Here is a 7,481-nt window from a genome sequence, read left to right as displayed (position 1 = left end):
TAATACTTGGAAATAGTGTCCTCCTAAAAGTTTATATCTGGCAAACCCAAGAGAGTTGATCAAAAAATTTTTGAAAAAATAATAAATCAAATTCAAATGTAAGCTGTGAAATGAGCACACAGAATATAATAGATTTATATATCAAAATAATCAGATAAAATATGAAAGAAAAAAGGGTTCATTTTATAATGCTAATAAAAAACAATAAAATAGCTTGGAAAATTTTTAGTAAGAAATGTTTTTATATGCAGAATCCTAAAACTTCAAAACAATGCAAAAAATATGAAAAATGGAGACACATCTGGTTTGCAGGTAAAAAGACATTATTTTAGCTCTGTCAGTTCTGCAATTCATCAATGTTGCCTAAAACAAAATAACATGATTAGGGGTGGAGAGATGGGAGTTATGAAAATAGGTGTAAAATTGTTCTAAAAAAACCAAGAGAGAATTTCTTGAGATGTTTTAAAACAGATTATTAATGAGGAATTTTACCTAATCTATATATAAAATATTAAAAAGTGACAATTAAAGAGTTTAGTGTCTTTTTTATACATAATAATTGTACATATTCATAGATTACATGTTACGTCTTGATACAAGCACACAACATACAATGATCAAATCAAGGTAACTGGGACAAGATTCACCTGAAACATTCATCATTGCTTTATGTGGGGAGCATTTGACAACTTCTGGCTATTCTGAAATACAATAAACTATTGTCAACTATAGTTGCCCTATTCTACCACTGAACATCAGAACTTCTTCCTTCCATTAAACAGACTTACCCCTTCACCAACATCTCTTCCTTACCCTATCCCACCACCCTGACCAATCTCTAGTAGCCACCATTCTATTCACTACTTGATTCCTTGAGACCAATTTTTTTTTTAGGTCCCATATATGAGTGTGAAAATGAAATATTTGTCTTTCTGTGCCTGGTTTATTTCACTTGAGTTTAGTGTTTGTAGAGTGACAGACCAAAGACCCAAAATAGAGCCAAAAACAATATTAGTATGGAGCTTCAGCATATGAAAAATATATAATACCAAGTTAGAAAGCAAATACAGATGCTGGCACATGGTTTTGGGAGAATTGGCTAGCCACTTAGGCAAACATTTTTTTTTTAAAGTTAATTTGGCTATTTATAATAACTTGCTATTACACCAAAACCAGCTTTATAGTCATCCAAATATTAATTGTAAGGAAATTATATCAACTATTGAATACCAATTGCACTTCAGAAAAGGTAATTTTACAGCTCTAGAAGAAATTGTGGGCAGTGGGGAAAGAAGGTTGATACAAAATCCAGAAACAAAGAGGCAAAAAATTAAAAATGTGACCCAGTATTTTTTTAACTGCAGGAAAAAAATATAAGAATATCTCTGAGCCTAGAGTCCAGATGGACAAGTGCTGGCAGAAGAGGGTAGCGACCCAGGTGTTATTAGTGTAAACCACGGAAGTGTTTTAAAAAGGGTAGGACATGCTGACATTTTTGTAAGTGAATCATTTCTTTGAATGATCCTCATTTTGAGTTGATGTTATTTGCACTAACTTGAGCACCTTTCTAATTCACATGACTTGTTTTTTGTGCGTATATGTATGGCTTTTTGCTTGTTAGGTTGGGGAAATTTTTTTTCCGAAGAGAATAAAGGTGTTTCATATAAAATGAAAACAAAGCATCTTTTAATTACCCATGTTTTCACTCCTCGTTGATTTCCACGCCACGTTATTGCATATAAGATGAAAATAAATCTAATTGTTCCACAGCACACAGACTGCACATAAGCCTCTTCTCATGTTGCTTAGTCTTTAAAATTTCAGGAAAGAAAGCTTCTACATCTGCTGATGATGGTGTTCAGTTAATTAGCAAATACTAAAGTAGGAAAGACTTGTTTTAATCATTCCTTTCCACATTCCCCCCTTGAGGACAGGTCCTTTTTGTAATAGAACATAGGTGCTGACAAAAAGGGAAAAAAGAAATCAAAAAGGATATAATTACTCCAAAAGAAATGTGAAGAAATAGACTGAATATTGTATATTCCTTCCTGTAAGAAGTTAATGGAGATGGAAAATCCATTTCATTTTTTTAAGACAAGAGATGGTGATTTATCCAGGTAACACTGCATAGCTATATACAATATGTATAGCAAAGTCCTACGTAATGCTGCTTATAGAACGAAGTCATTGTGCTTAATGGAGGGGCTATAATTCTACTACATCTGGTATATCATAGGAAGCTCAAGTTTAATTTTTTTTCCTCCATTTAACTAAATTCATTCTAATCATCTGTAATATTCCTCTTGGAGTTTCAGAATTCATCCCTTTCCTAAGTGATTGGCTAGAATAAAGAACTTCCCAAAGAGTACAAAGCAATTTTCAGATAAATACCTGACATAGACTTCAGTGTTCATTATATCAGTTTCTAGGAAACCAAACATATAATCATGCAGTAAATTTGGGGTCTAAACTTAAGCTAAAGTATTTTAATTCCCAACATATGCTTTCTCCATAGTAATTATAGAGTGCACAGAAACTTTACAAAACATGTATTTTGGGATTCTTATTTTGAGATGATTTTTATATTCCAAAGGAAATACCTAAGACAGCATCATACTAAATCGATGCCTGAAACTGGCAGCAAATGAGATCCATGGAGAACATCAGTAATCACCGTTTGATCTGAGGAATGCCTCAGTACAACTCCACACATTGCCCTTCTGAGAATGCTGAAAATATATTCAACAGTTATTCATACCTTACTATTTATTGAGAGGACATTAGGTGGAAGCAGATGTAATCAGAGAGGGAACAGGGAGCTGAATCTTGCAGGCATGTAGACTGCAACAACTTTAATTTTATTTTTAATAAGCTGGAGCCATTCGAAAGTTTTAGGAGAAACAAACTAAAAGTTTAAAAACCATAAGAATTCTAGAAGAAGATGTTGGGAAAAACTCTTATAGACATTGGCCTAGGCAAAGAATTTATTAAGAAGACTGACCCCAAAGCAATCACAGCAACAACAAAAATAGACAATGGGACTTGATCAAATTAAAAAGCTTTAGCAGAGACAAGGAAATAATCATCAGAGTGAACAGACAACCTACAAAATGGGAGAAAATATTCTCATGCTATACATCCAATATAGGGCTGATAACAAGAATCTATACAGAACTCAGGAAAATCAGCAAGAACAAAATCAAACAACTCCATTAAAAAGTGGGTAGAAGACATGAACAGAAACTTTTCAAAAAAAGATAGACTAATGGCCAACAAACGCAAAAAAAATGTTCAACATCTCTAATCATCAGGGAAATGCAAATCAAAATCACAATGAGATATCACTTAACTCCAGTGAGAATAGCTTTTATCAAAAAGTCCCAAAACATGGTAAAGACATAAAATGTAATCAAAATGTTTGTACCCTCATAATATCCTGAAATAAAAAAAAAAAAATTAAAAAAAAAGTCCCAAAACAACAAATATTGGCATGGGTGCAGAGACATAGGAACACTCACACACTGCTGGTGGGACTGCAAACTAGTACAACCTCTATGGAAAGTAGTATGGAGATACCTCAAAGAACTAAAAGTAGACCTACCATTTGATCCAGCAATCCCACTACTGGGTATTTACTCAAAGGAAAAAAAGACATACTGTAAAAAAGATATCTGCTCTTCAATGTTTATAGCAGCAAAATTCACAATTGCAAAGATATGGAAAGAACCCAAAGGCCCATCAATACATGAGTGGATTAATCAAATGTTGTATATGTATACCATAGAGTACTACTCAGCCATATAAAAGCAATGGTGAATCAATATCTCTTGTATTAACCTGGACGGAGCTGGAACCTGTTCCTGTAAGTGAAGTATCACAAGAATGGAAAAACAAACACCATATGTACTCACCATTAAATTGGTACTAATTGATCAACACTTATGTACACATATGGAAGCAACATTCAGGGATTAGAAAGGTGGTGGGGAGAAGGATGGGATGGGTCAATTTACACCTAATGGGTGCAGTGCACACTGGGTGATGTGCACACTTATAGCTTTGACTCGGGTGGTACAAAGGCAATTTATGTGACTAAAGTCTTTGTACTCTCCTATATTCTGAAATAAAAAATAAGAATAATAATAAAGATTGGCAAAAAATGAAAAAAAAATTAAAAAATAAAAAGTATATTTAAACTATCACTTATAATGAACTTTAAATATAGAAGGTAAATTAATGCCAATTAAAAAATAATTAATTCAACTACTTACAGATTTGTGCTGAATATTTGCTGAAGAGGTATACTTTGCTACCCTTGGAACTTAAAAAAAAAATTAAATAATTCCTTAAATCACTTTGTTTTTAATGAAAAGTAACAAACATGTTAGCTCTTTTTGGGTTTTGGGGGTCTGAAATGTCAGTTTTTGGCACACCCGTGGCCAAAGAATGACCAGACACACGAAAGTAAGGCAAGCATGAAAATGAGGGTTTTTGAGGAGAGAAAGACAGGATTATAGAGCAAGAGCAAGACATAGGTTTACAGAGCGAGATACAGACACCACAGATAATGACCAGACCCGTTGCTGCAGCAAAGGGAAAGCAAAAAGAAGGGCCTGGTTATGGTCTCTGTCTTGTTTTACAGTGTCCAGATTGGGACCTCCCTCGTGGGTCAGACGTCACCATGGATCCACTTTGATTGGACAGTTGGAAGTCATGTGACCTGAGTCTTACTCTGCATGTGGTTGTTCTAGGTCACTTTCTGGACTCTATTGTACCCATGCTGCTTGGCCCACGGGCTCCAGAGTCCTCCACATTCTTTCGCAGTTGGTGCACTAAGTTGTGATTGGCAGATTCATAGGGTATTCCCTCCTCCTTCAGGTATGGCAGTGGCTTGGGATAGGATTAAGTTGGGGCAGGACCAAGATGGGTCCAACCTTGTTCTTCTTCCCAGGTGGGGCAGTTGCACCAAGGCAAGGCACCCACTTCCATCCTAGCAGACCCAGAATCCCTTGCTAACTACCTACCTAACACCTTGACCTCTAGCTTATTTGTAAATAGGACTGTATTTTTTTCTTGAGTTCTTCCCACACGATTTAATTAGAACTACCAATTTGAACTCTTTCTATATGTCAAGAACTATCCTAAGAAGAACTTTATAGTTTAAAGGGAGGTAAAGTTTAAAAAAAAGACAATGTATCAAGATTAAGTATGAAAATAGCTTTAAAAAAAGTATACGTGGTATTATATGAGTACTTAATAAACTATCTAGATTTAAGTGCCATGTCGTTGGAGAATCTACTCCAAGACTTTGACCTGATTTTGAGGAAATAGAAAAAACAATTGTATTTGTCCATGTAAAGGATGGCGTGTGTGTGTGTGTGTGTGTGTGTGTGTGATTGAGAAATGGAGGTGAGAAAGTTAATGGAGTTGAGAAAGGAAGGAAGACTAGACAGACTCAGCCATGTGTGCAAAGATGCAGAGGCCGGTGTACACGGGACTACAACATTTTACAGATAGTAGGAAAGTTTGAGAGGCCAAGTGGCAGGAAATTAAGGTAGACTTGCAAACTGAATGTGAGAAGATTTCTGTTACACACTAATGAATTTGGAACTTATCCTTAAAGATTCGATGAGCCATATAATAGGAAAAACAAAGAAGTGGCCTGACCACATTTGCATTTTAGGGAGATCATTCTGGCATTATTATGTCTTGGGGGGGACAGCCTAGAAGGTGGAAAACCAGTCAGGAGGACATTCGATCATCCAAGTAAGAAGAGATAAAGACTTTAATTCAGGCTGTCTGGTAAAGGGAATGGCAAGTAACAGACACTGATGAGAACTATCAGAGATGCAAATCTGGTGCGAGATGGTGCCTGAGTGCTTGGAGGTGATAAGGGCAGGTGACGTCAAAGCTGGACATTTCCAGCTTATTGAGCTAGGTGTGTAGTGGCGTCATTAAGTAAGGCAGGAAACAAAAAGGGAAGGAAACGTTTTTGGCTATAAGGTCAGTAAAATTAAGGATTTGCTTTTAGAGATGTTAAGTTTGAAGTGTTGTGAACCAGACTGTCCAGCAGGCGTGATGTCTGAGGAGAAAGGTTTGAGCTGGAAAATGGAAACGGGTCTCACGGCATGGGCACTCATGCCATAGGGAAGATGAGATTGCTTATTGAGAGTGTGTATGGTAGAAAAGAAAGAAAATTGAAGCTGGAAACCTGGGATGAACAATATTAAAAGGGCTTGAAAAGCAAAGAGAATCCTGAAGAGAAGCCTAAAAAAAGAAAAAAGAAAACCTGATGAGGGGAAAAGCAGCCGAATATGTCACTTTACAACCCAAATAAGGGATCAATAGGAAGGAAGAGGATCAGCACAGTCACGTGCTACGGGAAGGGCACGTTGGATAGAAACAATTTTTTTCTTAAGTCAGAATCTTGCATTTACAACCAAAATCTAGCCTTCTGATGGCCAAGGATCTTATTTTTATAGTTTTGTTTTATCCTACAGAATGCCTAGTGTACTGTGTATGTATTTAAGTGTTCAACGTGAAGGTAAGTGTAACAGAGCGTGCATCTTTTTAAGGCAAATATTTTAAACACTTTAATTAATGATATATATTTTTATATATGTATACATGGCATAAATGCATTAAAATTTTTACAATATTTAAATCTGGAAATATTTGTATGTATTTTATGGTAAGGCAGGCTAGTTACATTTATCTCAATAATAATAAGAAGCTATTCCTGTTAGTCATGACTCTTCTCATTGACATACTGAGTACGGTTTGACATATTTACTCCTTATGCTCAGATATACATAGACTCTTTATTTTGTGGTACAAATACGGTAATTTTAGAAACCAAATATATTCTACTTACTTATTAAATAAACATTAACTATGAATTGCCAATGGTTTGGTCAGACTTCCCTGCACATAATCAGGAACTTGGTCTTCATCAAATTCACTGATGATAAATTAATAATATCAAATAAAATGCTGGCTAATCATTCTAGTCAAAACTTCACTAGCATTCTTAACCTGAGTCCTTTCATTACTGCTTATCTAATATTTAAACTTGCATGGCTCACTCCTGCAATAGTATCGCTAACAGGAATTGAAAAGCGACTATTGACCTTTTAGATTCATTTTGTTCTCAATAGTGCTGCTTTTGATTTGGGTAAAGGAGAAACAAAACAGAAGACATTGAGAGATGGGGTTGCAATCGGGGTTTGTAATTTCAAGTGCTCAAAGGGGACCTCAGGAGAGCAAAGCAGGCTGGGTTTAACACAGCGGCTGTGGGTTTGGTGTGCCAGGGGGACCACGGTCAGCTGCGGTCAGCTGCCGAAGGAGCCGCCGTCCAGCTGCAGGCAATGTTTGTCTTCCCATGCTGTGTTTTTTAAATGATGTATATGGAATGCAGTCACTAATGGTTGCTATGCAGAATAGGAATATTTCTTTGGGGGATAATTTATGTTCATACATAA

The sequence above is a fragment of the Eulemur rufifrons genome, chromosome 13 (assembly GCF_041146395.1).
Source record: "Eulemur rufifrons isolate Redbay chromosome 13, OSU_ERuf_1, whole genome shotgun sequence".
Lineage (NCBI taxonomy): Eukaryota > Metazoa > Chordata > Mammalia > Primates > Lemuridae > Eulemur > Eulemur rufifrons.
This window is presented reverse-complemented; position numbering follows the sequence as displayed.